This window comes from Myotis daubentonii, chromosome X, assembly GCF_963259705.1.
Source record: "Myotis daubentonii chromosome X, mMyoDau2.1, whole genome shotgun sequence".
Lineage (NCBI taxonomy): Eukaryota > Metazoa > Chordata > Mammalia > Chiroptera > Vespertilionidae > Myotis > Myotis daubentonii.
This window is the reverse complement of record NC_081861.1, coordinates 90,872,588-90,891,876: the sequence shown is the minus strand read 5'-3', so window position 1 is coordinate 90,891,876 and position 19,289 is coordinate 90,872,588. Positions and strand designations below refer to the sequence as shown.

The following is a 19,289-nucleotide window of genomic DNA, read 5'->3' as shown; positions in this document are numbered from 1 at the left end:
TTTCACTCTGTTAGTTTCCTTTCCTGTGCAGAAAGCATTTAGCTTGATGTAGTCCCATTTGTCTATTTTTGCTAGAGATGCTTGTGCTTTTGATGTCAAATCCAAGAAAGCATTGCTTTTGACCAGCTATTTTCACCCAGTGTGCTGCAAGAATCTTTAAAACGTGCAATGACTGACTGTTTAGTCAGGAGCACTGACCTCTTTTCCCTTAGATTGTCAAATAAAATAGTGACAACAACCAACACAACAGTAGTAATCTGATATGAATGCCCTGTCTTGAACTGTAAATATATAGGTCATATAATAAGGTTGCATCTAATTAGTTAATGCTTGATACCAGATATCCTTTGATACAAGTATACACACCTCATTTTTTTAACAGTCACTTTGGGTAGGTAATTACTATTATTATTTTTTTCAGTAAATCAATCAAAACTATCCCTATATTTTTTGACATATTGGCAAAAGATATATGTTTTGGTGTGCTGCAGAATTTTAGTAATTGTTTATTGCGCTTTTTATTTTTCTTTTAAAAATATTTTTATTAAAGGTCTTTATAGAACAACATGCAGACTCCAGATCCAGCTGCGAAGGAGACCCTGTTATGCAGTGGTTACTGGCTGGGGCATGGCAGGATGCTCTAGATCAGGGGTGGGCAAACTTTTTGACTCAAGGGCCACAATGGGTTCTTAAACTGGACCGGAGGGCCGGAACAAAAGCATGGATGGAGTGTTTGTGTGAACTAATATAAATTCAAAGTAAACATCATTACATAAAAGGGTATGGTCTTTTCTTTTTTTTTTTAGTTTTATTCATTTCAAACGGGCTGGATCCGGCCCGCGGGCCGTAGTTTGCCCACGGCTGCTCTAGATTCTCACCCCTCTGTTCTGAGATGGGGGTGGGCAGTATCTCATATTTGGGCTCCACAGTGCTCACATGGTCAGGCAGGAGCTTCTTAGGGCCTCTCTTACTATTTGAGTCCCAAGGAAGCATGGTCTTCATTTTGATGCCCAGCACACACTGTCTGAGTAGCACATGGTTTATGGCAGTGTCAATATAGTAATTAACAGGGTCCCCATCAGACCATTAACAAACTTCATGGATTTAGCTCTCTGTCCTCAGTGTTTCCCAGACACCATGACCTTGCAGCCTTTGGCCCTACTCTCCATGATGAACTGCAGCATGCTATAGAAGGCCCACAACATAGCAAGGCCTCCTAGAAGTTTGTAATGCAGAGATTCTGCCTGGGCAGTGGCACATACTAGTAGACCTTTTGTGGCCACAGTTTCATCATAAAAATCTACACTGCCCTCAGGATTACCAAACCTCTTCTGAACCATGGCAGTCAGTTCCCATAATTGTTGGCCTGTTTCACCAAGAACATTCTGCATCCGGGTGGCCCAAATAATAATTTCTGTCTTGGTTGGTGTAACTTGGATTTCAACTCCAGAGTAGCCATCTTCAGCCAGCTCCTGAGTAAGAAACTTGTTCAGTTCAGCTTTGAAGATGCCATCAGCAACAAGCTTCCTCTTCTTGGAAATTTTCACAGCCATCTTGCGGCCCTGCACCATGAAAAGGAAAGTAATTAGTTTAGGTTTGCCATGAGATGGAAAAGGTTGAAAATTGCTGCTTTAGGCCAATATTATGAAGCTTTGTCCCTGTGTTTTCTTTTAAGTTTTACAATTTCAGGTCCTACATTTAAGTCTTTAATCTATTTTGAGTTGATTTTTGTATATGATGGACATGGTTAGCCAGTTTTTCCAGTACCATTTGTTGAAGAGACTATCCTTTCCCAATTCTCGACACCTTTGTCAAAGATGAGTTGGCCATATATGCATGGGTTTATTTCTGAGCTTTCTGTTCTATTCCATTAGTCTGTATTGCTGGGTTTTGTTGTTTTGGGTAATACTATACTATTTAAATTACTATAGCTTTGTAATATATTTTGAAATGAGGAAGTATGATGATTTCATCATTGTTCTTCCTTATCAAGATGACTTTGGCTATTCAAGCTCCTTGTAGTTCCATATGAATTGTTTTGTTTTTTTTTCTATTTCAGTACAAAAAATTGCCTTTGTGATCTTGATATTGATTGCATTGAATCTGTAATTGCGTTAAGTAAAATAGACATTTATAATAAGTCTTCCAATCTATAAACATGGGATAACTTTCCATTTATTTGTGCTTTCTTTAATTTTCATCAATGTTTTATAGTTTTCAGCCATAGAAATCTTTCACCTCCTTGTTTAAGTTTATTCCTAAGTGTTTTATTATTTTTTTTACTATTGTAAATGGGACTGTTTTCATAATTTCCTTTTCAGTTAGCTTATAAGTCTGTAGCAAAGTAACTGATTTCTTTATGTTCATTTTGTATCCTGTAACTTTATTGAATTCATTTATGTTATATAACAGATTTTTTTGTGGATTCTTCGAAGTTTGCTACATACATGATCATGTCATCTGAAATCAGATAATTTTACTTCTTCCTTTCCAATTTGGATACCTTTTACTTATTTTTATTTTCTTGCCTAATATCTTTGGCTAGAACTTCAAGTACAGTGTTTAATATAAATGATGAGAGTGGGCATCTTTGCTTTGTTCCTGATCTTAAAATAAGTACTTTAAGTTTTCACCACTGAGTATCATGTTAGCTTTGGGGTTTTCTTATATGGCCTTTATTATGATTTATTGAGACAAATGAAAAGGAAATCACAACATACCAAAACAATGGGATATAGCAAAAGCAGTACTAAGTGGAAGTTAATGAATGCCTACATTAAGAAAGATGTTAAATAAGCAAAGTAACTTTACATCTCAAGAAACTAGAAAAAGAAAAAAAAGGAATCCCAAAGTTAGCAGATGCAAGTAAATAAAGATTAGATAAATTAAATACAAAATAGAAATATATTAGAAAAACGTCAATAAAACTCAGTTCTTTTGAAATTATAAACAAGCCCTTTGCTAGTCTAAATAAGAAAAAGGGAAAGAAGACATAAACAAAATAAAAACTGAAAGAACAGACATTGCAACTGATGCCACAGAAATACAAAATATTATGAGTGACTGCTATGAACAGTTATATGCCAACAAATTGGATACCTTATAGAAATTGAAAAATTTCTAGATACAACCTACCAAACTGAATCATGGAGAAATAAAATATCTGAACAAACCAATAATGATTAAGAAGATTAAATCAATAATCTAAATCTTTCAAAAAGCCTAGCCAGGTGTGGCTCAGTGGTTGAGCGTTGGCTCAGTGGTTGAGCATCGACCCAGGAACCAAGAGGTCACTGGTTCGATTTCCGGTCAGGGCACATGCCCAGGTTGCGGGCTCGATCCCCATTGGGGGGAATTTATGAGGCCAGCTTTATCCTGGGACCAATACTGGACAAAGACACTAGAAGAAAAGGAAACTATAAGCCAATATCCTGATGAACAAAAATGCAAAAATCCTCAACAAAATGCTAGGAAAGCAAATTCAATAGCACTTCAAAAGTATCATACACTATGACCAAGTAGGATTTATGCCTGGACAGAAAAGATGATTCAACATACACAAATCAATTAGTGTGATACACCACACACTAATAGAATAAAGGATAAAAATCATATGATCATTTCAATAGGTGTGGGAAAAGCATTGGATAAATTTCAACACACTTTCATAATAAAAACTCTCAACCAAATGAGAGTTATAGAAGGAATTTACCTCAACATAGTAAAGGACATGTATGTTACTGTTTTTTAATAGGATACCCATTCTTTCTTGTAGTTTAAGTCTCTTTGCTGAAATTGCCCATATATATGTATTTTCATGTTGTCCACCTTTTTAGTACTGTCTTTGACATATTAACTTTGGTTGTTTTAAGTTTCCACATCAGACCCTGGTTCTATTAATTGTTCTGTCTCTTGATAATGGGTTGTTTACCTTCCTAAGTGTGGGTATGTGTTTGCATCTCACAATCAATATTTGATTGCAGACCTTGTGTGTAAGACAATAGAGAGCAACAAACAATCATGATCTTAAAAGGGGACAGTCATCTCTATGTTTACTATTGCATATAGCAATTAAATATTTAAATTGTTGCTACAGGTAATGCTAAAGTAAATAGAACTACTTCTATTAAAGAATATTATTTCTGTGCTGTGTTTGGCTAACCTTAAATAATTATGACCTTTTCATATTTATTTTACTTCTATGTACATTGATCACAGAACTTATAGTGTCAAAATAAGTATTTTAGATCTAGTAATAAAGATATTAGTAGCTATAGCAAGAAGTAACTAAATGCAAAGTGACATTTGTGCTAAGATATTTAGTTGGCCTTTGCTAGTATACTTAACATTTGAAACAGAATAAGTTAAAAAAAAACTAGTAAATTGAGGGATATTTACATGAACTATTTCACTTTCTCTTCTTAGCTCTTTTAAAATGGAAAATAATTCACTTACCATATAATTCACCTATTTAAGGTGTACAGTTCATAGGTTTTTAGTATATTCGCTGAGTTGTGCAACTATTACCATAATCTAATTTTAAAATATTCTCATCTCCCCATCAAGTGAGTTATAGCTAGCTGTTAGCTGTTATTCCACATTCCCACACCTCCCTAAACCCTAGGCAAACATTAACCTACTTTCTATCTCTATAAATTTGCCTATTCTGGATATTTCATATAAAAATGGAATCATATAAAATATTGTCTTTTGTGATTGGCTTCTTTGACTTAGCATAATATCTTCAAGGTTTACCCAGGTCATATTATAACTCAAAACTTTATTCTATTTTATTGGCAAACAGTAATGTAGTGTATGAATGTTCCACATTTGTTTATCCATTCATTGGTTGAAGGGCATTTGGATTATCTCCACCTTTTGACTATTGTGAACAGTGGTATCTCGTAGTTTTGATTTGTATTTCCCTAATGATTAGTGATGTTCAGCTTGTTTATGTCCTTTATTGCTTATTTGTATATATTCTTTGGAGAAGCAGCTATTCAAATCCTTTGCCCAGTTTTTTTTTGGTCTTTTTTATTGATTTTAAGACTTCTTTATGTTCTTTGTATACAAGTCCCCTGTCAAATATATGACTGTAAATATTTTCTCCCATTTTTTTCATTTTACCTTAAAATACAAAAAAATTTTACTTCTGATGAAGTCTAATTTATCTATATTTTGTTTTTGTAGCTTGTGCTTTTAGTATTATACCTAAAAATCCATTTCCTAGCTGAAGGTCATGAAGATTTATTTCTGTTTTCTTAGAAGTTTTATTGTGTTAGCACTTTAATTTAGGTCTCTATGATCTACTTTATAATCTACTTTGAGTTAATTTTTGTTTATGGTATGGCACAGGGATCCAACTTTATTCTTTTGCATGTGGATATTCAGTTGCCACAGTACCATTTGTTAACTATTCTTTCTTCATTTATTGATCTTGAAATCCTCTTCCCTTTTCTTTAATTCAAAGTGAGTGCACAAAATTAAAACCATAATGAGATATCTCCTCACACCTGTTAGAATGGCTACCATCAATAAATCAACAAACAACAAGTTTTGGCAAGGATGTAAAGAAAAGGGAACCCTTGGCACTGTTGGTGGGAATGCAAATTGGAGCAACCACTGTGGAACATAGTATGGAGATTCCTCAGAAAATTAGAAATGGAACTACCTTATGACTCAGCAATTCCACTTCTGGCTATATATACAAAGAAACCCAAACATTAATTTGAAAAGATATATGCATTCCCATGTATAGTGCAGTGTTATTTACAATAGCCAAGATATGGAAGCAACCTAAGTGTTCATCAATAGATGATTGGATAAAGAATATGTGGTACGTACATATATACAATGGAATATGACTTGGCCATAAAACATGAAATATTACCACTTGTGACAGCATGAATGGACCTAGAGGGTATTATGCTAAGTGAAATAAGTCAGACAAAGAAAGAGAAATACCATACTGATTTCGCTTATATGTGGAGTCTAAAACAAATAAAATAGAAACAGATTCATATACAGAGAATAGAATGACAGTTACCATAGGGGAGGGAGGTTAGGGGGGCTGAATGAGAAAGGTGAAGGGATTAAGAAGTAAAAATTGGTAGTTACAAAATAATCATGGGGATATAAAGTACAGCATAGGAAATAAGTCAATTATAACTATATATGGTGCCAGTTAGGTGCTAGAAATATCAGGGGAACATTTTATAAAGTATATAATTGTCTAACCACTGTGCTGTACACCTGAAACTAGTATAAAACAATATTGAATGTAAACTGTAATTAAAAAATAAAATTTAAAAAACACACAAAGTGACTGCATGAGGTATATGGATTGTTAGAAAATGGCAAAAGAAAATCTTATGTAGTGGTCTTTATTTTATTTATTTATTTATTTATTTATTTATTAAAATTCTCACTTGAGGACATGCTTTTTTATTGATTTTAAAGAGAGAGGAAGGAAGAGGGGGAGAGAAACATCAATGTGAGAGAGATTGGTTGCCTCCTGTACTCACCCAGACAGGGGATCCAACCCGTAACCTGGGTATGGGCCCGACTGGGAATTGAAGCTGCCACCTTTTGCTGTATGGGACAATGGTCCAACCACCTGAGCCACACTGGCCAGGGCTTATGTAGTGGTCTTTAGAACCTAAACTTTAAGTTTGTTAAAGCTTCATATTTCTCATTAATGCAATATGATAATGAACTTAGTAATATACTGTTTCATTACAAAGTATTAGAAGGTATATATTACATTTTCAGAAAGTGTTTAACTTCGCCATTTGCAAATATAAGCCACATGTGTGCTTCTTGGACAAATACTTACAAATGTGAATATATGGAAAGTTAACTTAGTTTTTAAATGCCTTTTCTCCTGAACAGCATGGGTTTAGGTGAAGGTTTCTTGCTAGATATGAACAAATACTACATTCTATTTCATACCAATAAGTAAAGTAAATGAAAAAGATGCAGAGACCAAGTGTGTTTTTTTTAAATATATTTTTATTGATTCATAAAGGAAGGGAGAGAGAGATAGAAACATCAATGATAAAAGAGAATCATTGATTGACTGCCTCCTGCACATCCCACACTGGTGATCTAGGCCATCTGGTTCATAGGTCAATGCTCAACCACTGAGCCACGCCAGCTGGCTAACAAAGTGTTTATTTTAATAGGAAAAATTTCTGACCTATCAATTTTAAATAATCCCAGAAAAGAAGTGTCTGTCACCTTAACTGGTTTGGCTCAGTGGATAGAGGCTCGGCCTGTGGACTGAAGGGTCCCAGGTTCAATTCCGGTCAAGGGCATGTACCCTGGTTGTGGGCACATTCCCTGTAGGGGGTGTGCAGGAGGCAGCTGATCGATGTTTCTCTCTCATCGATGTTTCTAACTCTCTATCCCTCTCCCTTCCTCTCTGTAAAAATTCAATAAAAATATTTTTTTAAAAAAATAAGTGTCTGTCATGCTTTCTCCTTTAGACATGAACTAACAAAAATGTCATATTCATTCTTTGACCCCCAGCTACTATTGTTCTAATAATACTAGGGACAAAATATCTTCCAGTTCTAATAACATTATACTGCTGGTATGAACCAATTGAAATATATAAGAATACTAGAAATCATCTAATATTTATTCCTTCAGTTTAGTTGGTTTGACACAATGTTTTATTGTATTTTATTTACCCATCACCATTTATCCCTCTACGTCATCTCCATCTCCACTCCCTCACTTTGCACCCTCTCCCTGCCCCCACAGTCACCACCCTTGGTTTCTCTTCATTGTGCTCTAAGATTTTAATCCCCTTGACATTAGGCTTTATAGGCTACAACTTTCCACAACAGAAATTATTATTTGTTTTGTGGCTAGTTTGGGAAGCTTACAAGTTCTGAAATGAGGATCCAAGAAATTTGAACCCCCAGAAAAATCATCTTGAGTACAATTCATTAGCTAAGATGTAAGAAAGTTCATTCCCTTTTAAATAAATTGAGTTTTTACTCAAATGATGCAGTATATTAGTTTGCTATGGCTGCCATATGAAATACCACAAACTGGCTTGCTTAAATAACAGCGGTTTCTTTTCTCACCGTTTTAGAGTCTGGGAGTCTGAGATAAAGGTATCTTTTGAGGCCTCTTTCCTTGACTTGCAGATGACCACTTTCTTGCAATCTCTTCACACAGTTTTCTCTCTGTGTTTATATCCCTGGTATATCTCTGTGTGTCCTAATCTTCTCTTTTTATAAGGACGGCAGTCAGATTGGATTATGGCCTATCCTGAAAGCTACGTTTTAACTTATTTACTTCTTTAAAGGCCCTATCTCCAAATAGAGAAGTGGGGGCTAGGGCTTCAGCATGTGAATTGGGGATGGGGTAGGCATAATTCAGTCCACACCATCTACCATATTATTTTACACATTTTGAGTTACTACAATTAGAAGGGACTTTGAAAACTTTAGTACAAGCCCCTCATTTTACAGCGGGTAGAGACTGAGAAGTAGGGAGGTTACGACACTTCATAAGGCAAGCCACAAAGATTTAGTGGCCGAGGAGAACTAGAAAACAGGTTCCCTGGTTCCAAGTTCCATACCCTTTCCACCATGGCATGTTTCTACTTTAGTTCATTTGATTTATTCATGTCTTTAATCTCTGTCTCTCTCATTTGGGATATATTTGAAAAAAATATAAAATAGCTATTTTAAAACTATATTTTCCTACACTCATTCTTCTCTACAACTCACATTTTGAAAGAAAAAATAAGAGATTTTTTTCTGCTTAACTTCTTAACAGTTTTCCATTTTATACATACATTTTTTATTCTTGCTTTGAAATAACAGGATATTTCTAAGATAACTGAACTTGCCCTTACCTGGATAGACAAAGGACTAAAATCAAAAGAACCTTGGCTTTTTTCCACCTTCTCAGAATCCAAGGTGGAAAAGAAGATTAGCTCAAACCTATACTTCTCCCCTTTGTACAGACCTATCCTCTCCTTACAGTAGGAAGTCAAGGCTTCTGGAAACTTTGATACAAACCCCTTCTCTCCACTCACCCTGGAATTCCCCATCACTCTCTCCAAGACAATAAATATCAGTATTGAACTGGTGGTGAGAAACTGCCTGAATGTTCTTTCTTTAGCCAGAGGTATTTAAGCTTAAACCTTGGAACCTGGAAGGAAAGAAAATTCTGAATACAAATGTTCCTTTCCTTCACTTGTAAATCTTCTCCACTCTGCTTTTTTAGAGTGTAAATCGAGACAGAAATGGAAGAGATTTGGGGTTATAAAGTGTAGGATGTAAACACTGGAAAGATTTATTAAAATTAGTACTCTTCCATTTAATGCTTGAGGTTTTACTTCAACTAGTGGCATAAGCTATTTTTCTCAATAGTCAGTCAGTTAGTTACCCCTGTGGACCATGAAACACTTGCCTTTATCTAAATCCCCAGGTGTTTGCTTCTTGAGAAAGGTGTTTAATGACAAAAAGCCTTCCTTTAAATGAGTCCCTTTGAGTAACATAGCCCCCATGCTGCCCACTCTTACCCTGCTGATTACTAAGAGATCCTTCTGGTTAAGTCATCCCCTGTGTGAAGACCTAACAGGGAAGGGTACCCACCATATTGCCTCTAGCAGTGGTTCTCAACCTTCTGGCCCTTTAAATACAGTTCCTCATGTTGTGACCCAACCATAAAATTATTTTTGTTGCTACTTCATAACTAATGTTGCTACTGTTATGAATCGTAATGTAAATATCTGATATGCAGGATAGTCTTAGGCAACTCCTATGAAAAGGTCGTTCGACTGCCAAAGGGGTCGCGACTCACAGGTTGAGAACCGCTGCTCTAGTGCAATGTATCAGAGCTTGATCTTGTTGCCCACTTATTCAGTACAGAAAGAAATACTGGGAGGCACTAAAATATTATAGATGTCTGTGCCATTGAGGTACAAAAGGCAATTAAATCCATATGTGTTGAGCAGATATGTACAGTACTATAATCTTAATGATTTTTGACTCTCTAAGAGATAACATAGATTAAATTGGCATGATCTCAGAGTGGATGTGAATGTGGGGATGAAAATAAGTACAGGACTATATTATTTAATCAATAATTTGGATAACGTTAGATAATAAAGCCGTGATTTCTTTTTTAATATTATAGAAATTTCTGATGGGGGCATGGGGTTTGGCTTTTCTACTAGAAGTTCCATTTAGAATATGGTTGAAATAATCTATATATATAAAAGCCTAAGCGACCGAATGACTGAACGACCAGTCGACTGGTCGCTATGACACACACTGACCACCAGGAGGCAGGTGCTCAATGTAGGAGCTGCCCCCTGGTGGTTAGTGCACTCCCACAGCAGGAGCGCCGCTCAGCTGACTGAGAGGCACCAGACGCCGGGCTCACGGCTGGCGAGCACAGCTGCTACAGCGCAAGCCTCTTCCGCCTCCACAGCAGCACACTACAGAACAGCGACGGCAGCAGGCAGCAGGCAGCAGGCACAGCGGAGCCAGAATGAGTGGGATGAGGGGTCCCAGGTTGCGAGAGGGCATAGGCCAGGCAGAGGGACCCCACCAGTGCACGAATCTGTGCATTGGGCCTTTAGTATAACATAAAGTTCCACTTTTATGTTTTAAAATTTTAGTTTTTATTTACTATTTTATTTGAAAAAAAGTTTCTCTCCATCTAAAAGTGTTCTAAAGTACTATGAGGAAGAATTTCTTCTTGATTCGTTCATATATCTATACTAGAGGCCCGGTGCACGAAATTCGTGCATGGATGTGTGTGTGTGTGTGTGTGTGTGTGTGTGTGTGTGTCCCTCAGCCAAACCTGCACCCTCTCCAATCTGGGATGCCTCGAGGAATCAGGCCTAAATGGGCAGTGGGACATCCCTCTCATAATCTAGGACTGCTGGTTCCCAAACACTCGCCTGCCTGCCTGCCTGCCTGATTGCCCCTAACTGCTTCTGCCTTCCAGCTTTCTCACCCCCTAACCACTCCCCTCCAAGCCTGATTGATGCCTAACTGCTCCCCTGCTGGCCTGATTGCCCCTAACTGCCCTCCCCTGCTAGCCTGGTCACCCCTAACTGCCCTCCCCTGCAGGCCTGATTGCCCCCAACTGCCCTCCCCTGCAGGTCTGGTCCCCCACATTTGCCCTCTCATGCAGGCCTGATCCTCCCCAACTGCCCTCCCCTTCAGGCCTGGTTCCCCACAGCTGTCCTCCCCTGAAGGCCTGATCCCCCCCAACTGCCCACCCCTGCAGGCTTAGGTCCCCCCAGCTACACTCCCCTGCCGGCCTGATCCCCCCCCAACTGCCCTCCCCTGCTGGCCTGATCGCCCACAACTGCCCTCCCCTGCAGCCATCTTGTGGTAGCCATCTTTGACCACATGAGGGCGGCCATCTTGTGTGTTGGAGTGATGGTCAATTTGCATACTGGCCGTGACTAATTAGCATATTCCTCTCTTATTATTTGTGTTGGAGTGGTGGTCTATTTGCATACTGGTCATGACTAATTAGCGTATCTGGCTGTGCCTAATTAGCATGTCCAGGCTAATTAGCATATCCCTCTTATCCTATCTAATAAAAGACAAATAGGGTAATTAACCATACCTCCGCTATGCTTCCCATTGGCTATGCAATATGCAAATTAACTGCCAACAAAGATGGAGGCTGGCACCCACGCAGCTGAAGCGAACATGAGGCTTGCTTGCTACAGTGATGGAGGAAGCCAAGGTTCCCTGCCAGCTGCCGCCCGGCTCAATGTTTCACTTATAGCAACAATGTTTCAATTATAGAAGGTAAATAAATCCCAGAATTAAAAAAAAAAGGAGAGGCTGGGAGCTTCAGTCGCTGGCCAGCCTGAAAACGGCCCTCAGCCCCTCACCCAGACTGGCCAGGCACCCCAGTGGGGACCCCCACCCTGAAGGGGGTGTGACCAGCTGCAAGCAGCCATCATCCCCTCACCCAGGCTGTCCAGGCACCCCAGCAGGATCCCCACCCTGATCCGGGACACCCTTCAGGGCAAACCAGCCAGCCCCCACCCGTGCACCAGGCCTCTATCCTATTTAATAAAAGGGTAATATGCAAACTGACCCTAACAGCAAAAAGACTGGAAATGACTGGTCACTATGACACACACTGACCACCAGGGGCAGACACTCAGTGCAGGAGCTGCCCTCTGGTGGTCACTGTGCTCCTACATGGGGGAGCTCTGCTCAGCCACAAGCCAGGCTGACAGCTGCCAGTACAGCGGTGGTGGTGGGAGCCTCTCCTGCCTCCTCAGCAGCACTAAGGATGTCCGACTGCAGCTTAGGCCTGCTCCCCGCTAGCAAGTGGACATCCCCCGAAGGCTGCCGGGCTGCCAGAGGGATGTCTGATTGCCATCTTAGGCCCAGACCCGCAGGGAGCTGGCCTAAGCCAGCAGGTAGTCATCCCCCAAGGGGTCCCAGACTGTGAGAGGGCACAGGCTGGGCTGAGGGACCCCCCACCCCCGAGTGCACAAATTTTTGTGCACCAGGCCTCTGGTATAGCATAAAAGCTTAGGCGACCATCACAACCGAACGGACGAATGAACAGGCTGCGTGGGGCAGCCAGGCCAGCAGGGGGGTCAGTGAGTGGCGATCAAGCCAGCAGGCAGAGGTGGTAAGGGATGATCAGGCTAGCAGGGGGGGCAGTTAGGAGCGATCCAGCAGGCAGGCAGGTGAGCGGTTAGAGCCAGCGGTCCAGGATTGTGAGAAGGATGCAGACATTGGCCTAAACTGGCAGTCAGACATCCCCTGAGGGGTCCTGGATTGGAGAGGGTGCAGGCTGGGCTGAGGGGACCCTCCCCCCCACCCCCTGTGCACAAATTTCATGCACCGAGCCTCTAGTAGTTATATAAAAATCTTAGGTATATAAAATAAAAATAAGTAGTGCTATATTTAATTTTTATTGAAAATAATAAAATTGGAAATGCCCTGTACCTATCAAATTATTTTCCTTCTCATATGACAAATCATGGGCATTGTCAGCTTTTCTCCAACCTTGTTTTCAGGGGTCAAAATAGCAAGTGCCACTATATTGTTTGATGTGTATGGAGCCAGATTCTCATGAGACAGTTATCTTGCTTTCTTCTCCTCTTTGTAGTTTCTAAGGCTTTGAGCAGGCAATTGCACCGTATAAGTTGGTGGCTGCTACTCTTACTGTGATTATTAAGTATTTTCCTCTGTTACTAACTATAGGCCTAAAGAAGAGCTATTGTGTAGTGGGGATAGAACTGTTGAACTCTAGTGGATGGTCCTTTTGTGAAATTATGTTATCCAATAAGCCACAGAGAGATGTATTGAAGGGAGATATTTGAGAACAACTATTCTTTTATTATTATTATTATTATTATTATTAAAACTTTATTGTTCAGATTATTACATTTGTTCCTCTTTTTTCCCCCCATAACTCCCCTCTTCCCAGTTCCCACCCCACCCTCCGCCCTCACTCCCCACCCACTGTCCTCATCCATAGGTGCATGATTTTTGTCCAGTCTCTTCACGCATCTCCCACACCTTTTTTCCCACCAAGAATAGTCAGTCCATTCCCTTTCTATGCCCCTGATTCTATTATAATCACCAGTTCATTCTGTTCATCAGATTATTTATTCACTTGATTCTTAGATTCACTTGTTGATAGATGCATATTTGTTGTTCATAATTTGTATCTTTACCTTTTTCTTCTTCTTCCTCTTCTTAAAGGATACCTTTCAGTATTTCATATAATACTGGTTTGGTGGTGATGAACTCCTTTAGCTTTTCCTTATCTTTGAAGCTCTTTAACTGACTTTCAATTCTGAATGATAGCTTTGCTGGATAAAGTAATCTTGGTTGTAGGTTCTTGGCATTCATCACTTTGAATACTTCTTGCCACTCCCTTCTGGCCTGCAAAGTTCCTGTTGAGAAAACAGCTGACAGTCGTATGGGTACTCCCTTGTAGGTAACTGACTTTCTCTTGTTGCTTTTAAGATTCTCTCTTTGACTTTTGCTCTTGGCATTTTAATTATGATGTGTCTTGGTGTGGTCCTCTTTGGATTCCTTTTGTTTGGGGTTCTCTGCGCTTCCTGGACTTGTAAGTCTATTTCTTTGACCAGGTTGGGGAAGTTTTCTGTCATTATTTCTTCAAATAGGTTTTCAATATCTTGCTCTCTCTCATCTTCTGGCACCCCTATAATTCTGATGTTGGTACACTTGAAGCTGTCCCAGAGGCTCCTTACACTGTCTTCGTATTTTCGGATTCTTTTTTCATTTTGCTTTTCTGGTTGGGTGTTTTTTGCTTCTTCATATTTCAAATCTTTGACTTGATTCTTGCGCTCCTTTGGTCTGCTGTTGGGAGTCTGTATAATATTCTTTATTTCAGTCAGTGTATGCTTAATTTCTAGTTGGTTGTTTATCACAACATCAAGGGTCTCATTAGATTTATTGAAGATCTCACTGTATTTATCGGCGGTCTCACCAGTCTTTTCGAAGCCCTTACTAAGTTTATCGGCGGCTTCTAGACAGTTCTTGAGAGACCTGAAATGTGTGGTTTTGAACTCTATATCCTCCATTTCTGTCATTTTTGTCCTGTTTCTTTGTCTCCGCATTTTTTATGCTTTCTTGGTGCACCCCCTTGTGGTCTTTGTGCGCAGTCTTGTTGTATTTAAGCCTTGATTGTTGTAGGTAATACTGGGGGGTATTTGACCTCCAGGCCAACTGGCCATAAGAATCAGCTGTGTCTGCAGTGGGAGAACTTCTGTCCTCTAGGGAGGTGCTAATACAGCCTTTGCCTAAGTCTATCTCGCAAATGCCTCTGTGCAAGGCTTGGGCAGGGCAGGTCCCAAGGGATCAACAGGGTGGGAAGAGTGGAGCGAGCAGTTATGGCTGCTCTCAGTCCCGTCCCCAGAGGCTCTGCCTCTCAGAGTCCCAGCAACCGCTGCAAACCTCGGAGAGAAAGCTGCCCTCGAGTTCTGACTGATGCCAGACAGTCCCACCTCTCCCGTTTGAGTCTGGGTCCTCAGAGACTCACCTGGAACTGGAGCTCAGAGCCTGAGACTCCCTCCAGATTGAAACAGACAACCACGCCCTCAGCCACCAGCCCGCTCCACACACACCTCCACACCTTTGTATTTTCCGCACTGCACCTGCTCTGAGTCTCAGTATGCTTTTCTCTTTCCTTCTAGTTGTAGAATTTCCCCTCAGCCAGCCTTCCTGTGGTTCTGAGTGATGTCCGTTCCGTCTTTTAGTTGTATTTTTGAAGTGGTTGTGCGAGGCAGCAATCTCTGGTGTTTACCTATGCCCCAGTTCTATTCTTCTCCAGCACTACTGCTCATCTTAGGGATAGAACTAGTTCTGTGAGAGACACACTATCTGGTGGAGTAGATTTGCTGCAGTGGATTTATTGAATGGTCTATATTTATCATACCAACCAGCAATTGCTTTATCATTGCTCCAGGTTGCCATTTGCAGCAGTCTTAGACTGTTTCATAATGAACTATCCTTAGCCTACTACAGACCTCAGGTCTGTTTACCTGAGACATTATTACAAATACAGTATTCTGAATATCATAGCCCAAAACTTTAAAAGACCATGTTGCAAATAACAGGAAGGTCATAATTCCTGTCTGAGTATTATGTTCCAGTTATCACACTTTACCACTATATATATATAAAAGCCTAATATGCTAATTGTCCCTCCAACCATTCGACCAGTCACTGTGACATGCAATGTCTACCAGGGGGCAGATGCTCCGACTGGTAGGTTAGCTTGCTGCTGGGTTCCAGCTGATCAGGACTGGGCTAGTCAGGCCAGACATGCCCTAGAGCCTTCCCCTGGTCCCTCCCTGGCCCCAATCGTGCACTAGTGGGGGTCTCTGGGCCTGGCCTGTTCCCTCTTGCAATCCAGAACCCCTCGGGGGATGTTGGAGAGCCAGTGAGGGACCCCACCAGTGCACAAATTCGTGCACCAGGCCTCTAGTATATACATAATATGTCTTAACCATTCCTACCCAGTCTATCACTCTATTCATTAATTCCATACAATTATATAGCACTTTACATTCTCCAAAGTATTTTCACATAACATTCTTGTTTAATCCTTACACTATCCCTGTAAGTTTAAAGTTTTTCTCTATTTTATAGATAAAGATTATAGAAATTTCTGATTGGGGCATGGGGTTTGGCTTTTCAATTGGAGGCAAAATTTTAGAACTAGGAAATGATTGGGCTTGAATTATTTTTCTAAGCCCCTAGCCCACTACTTTCACATATTACACCCCAGCTATATTTGTTACACAGGCAGTGTATCATAATGGAGCCAGACTGCCTGGATTTGAATCATAGATCTTTTACTTCCTAGTAGTGTAACTTAGCTAAATTATTAAACCTCTCCATGCTAAACTTTCCCCTTTTGAAAAATGAGAATAATAATAGTACCTACCTCATAGGTACTATTGTTGTAAGGATTAAATGAGTTGATATATGGACGGTATTTGGAAAAGCACCTTAAGTAGTCAACATTATATTAGTGTTTGTTGCTGTTATTACTTATATATTATCATCCTTCTTATAATCAGCAGGGGCATTATTGCATAGCATGCTGGTTAAGATCTCAAAGTCACTTAATTCTTATTGCCTGGATTCAAATCCAGACTCTACCACTGACTGTGTGACCTTGGACAAGTTCCTTCAACCCTCTGTGCCTCAGTTTCCTCATAAATAAAGTGCTAGTCACACACAGAAGGCTGCTGTGACTATTAAATGAGTTAATCCACATAACATTCTTAGCACAATGCTTGATGCATAGAACCCCCACTTGCCTTATTTCTAACATCTTGGCTGCAAACTGAAACCCACAAAGTGTCTGTATGGAAGTTGTGCAATGTATATGGCATATGTAATTCATCAGTCCTCTATAGTCTAATCACACAAGCCAGTGGTTTGGTTGTCATGGTAGTTCTTCGGAAGGAATGTATTTGTCATATAAAAAGTTATTTTCAGTCAATCAATGTGGTGTGGTAAAATGAGCCTTCATTACAGAGCCAATTCCATTGCTGAGTGGCCTTTCAAGTGAAATTATGGAGCCTAGAGAAATTATTTTAGCAAAAGTAAGAAATAATAACTTCCTAGTCACACTTTTCTCTTTACTGATTATGCTATAATGTTTCCATTGTATAGTGGAATAGGCCTACACTTGTGATACATTATATTTAGGGATAAAAAGCATTTCTAGTTTCAAGATTTTTCCAGATATATATATATATATATATATATATATATATATATATATATATGAAGTTAACTGAAAAATTAGATTTACTTATGGTTACTTTATAAGTAACTTTATTAGGCCCCATTTATTAAGGGGATCCTCTGCACAGCTTCGCAGGCAGCCCTCAGTTTATTCCAAAATTTTATTTTTAGGTTGTTTTTTTTTTTTTGGCAATTGCATGTTTTCTTGTAGAAACAATGTTACTTTGATGGGCAAGACCCCAGGTTAGTCCACAAAATTGGATTTAACCTGTGCTAGAACTAAAATACTGTACATGCTGTCTCAGTACTAGTAATTAAAACAAAAAAAATATGTAATTGAATAAGAAGCAGCACATTGAATGCTAAAGCATGAGAATAGCAGAGTTAATTATATGTTAAAGATATAGATAGAGGCTTTGGGAGACTTTTTCTGAAGAGCACTTCTTGGTATTTTCAGTAGACATTAGAATTTGGCACAGGTTTTATGTCTAATTTCACTTCAGAAAGGATGGCTTTGCTTTTCCTTGATACAGGTATCTCACTAATAGTGCTCCTATAACTATCAGTCACGACTATGGTAATTAGGGTTCATGTATAGAACAAAGAGACTGAAAGACAGGTTATCTTTGAAGTACTAGGTGTACCAGTTAATAATGCGGATTTTTTTCAATAGATGGAGTTACACACATGTTGATATATATGCAAATTTATATGTATGCTATTTTATTGTACTGACAGCAAGCTTCAAAGCTTCATTTGTCAAATTTGCTGAAGGTGTTAACATCATAGATATTTTTACACTTAAAAATGTCAAATTTCATGCCAAAAAAAAGAGCATTTGTGGGAAGTTTTAATTCATTACTTTATTTTGAAGAAAAAGTTATCGTATACTTTGGGAAGCTTATGGTGAACATGCTCCATCTCAAGATACTTGTGAACAGTGGTTTAAATGCTTTAAAAGTGGTGATTTCGATGTGAAAGACAAAGAACATTCAGGTCAACCGAAAAACTTTGAAGACCAACAATTACACGCATTATTGGCTGAAGTTGCATATCAAACTCAAAAACAACTTGCAGAAAGATTAAACATTGCTCCGCAAACAATTTCCGATCATTTACAAACAATGGGAAAGATTTTAAAGGAAGGAAAATGGGTGCCACATCAACTGAACAAAAGACAAACGGAAAACTGAAAAGTCATCAGTAAAATGTTGCTTCAGTGGCACAAAAGAAAGTCTTTTATGCATCAAATTGTGACTGGCAATGAAAAGCGGATTTATTTTGAGAACCCCAAATGCACAAAATCATGGGTTGATCCAGGTCAACCATCAACATCGACTGCAAGGCCAAATCACTTAAGAAAGAAGACAATGCTCTGCGTTTGGTAGGATCAGGAAGGTGTGGTGTATTATGAGCTTCTAAAACCAGGGGAAACTGTTAATACTGATCACTACCAACAACAAATAATCAATTTGAACCACACTTTGATCGTGAAATGACCAGAATGGGCCAGAAGACACGGCAAAGTAATTTTGCTTCAAGATAACGCACCAGCACACATTTCAAAACCAGTTAAAGACACGTTAAAAGATCTTGCCTGGGAAGTATTAACCCCCCCCCCCCCAACCCCCGCCATATTCACCAGACCTTGCTCCTTCAGATTACCACTTGTTCTGATCAATGGCACATGCACTTTCTGAGCAGCACTTCAAAACGTATGAAGAAGATGAAGAAGTGGAAAATTGGGTCTCTGAATGGTTTGCCTCAAAACAAGAAAAGTTCTATTGGGACGGTATCCACAAATTATCTGAAAGATGGGGGAAATGTGTAGCTAGCGATGGACATTACTTTGAATAAAGCACTTTTGATGTTTCTCTTGAAATTATCATGTTTTCTTTGATTACAAAATCCGCCGTTATTAACCAGTACACCTAGTAACTGGGCAAGAAAAAGGGGAAGAAAGAATGATTTAAAGAGGCAATATGGGTCCAATGTGAGCATATGTGATTCCTTAAGGTGTAGTTAACAAGC

General features: G+C 39.3%; 1 protein-coding gene and 1 pseudogene across 5 annotated transcripts in view; one reads left to right on the top strand and one right to left on the bottom strand.

The window, feature by feature from the left end:
* The window catches only part of EDA (ectodysplasin A), a 568,600-nt gene that overhangs the window by 336,954 nt on the left and 212,357 nt on the right, over window positions 1–19,289 (top strand). The window lies entirely within an intron of this gene.
* On the bottom strand, window positions 643–1,562 carry LOC132223300 (small ribosomal subunit protein uS3-like; annotated as a pseudogene).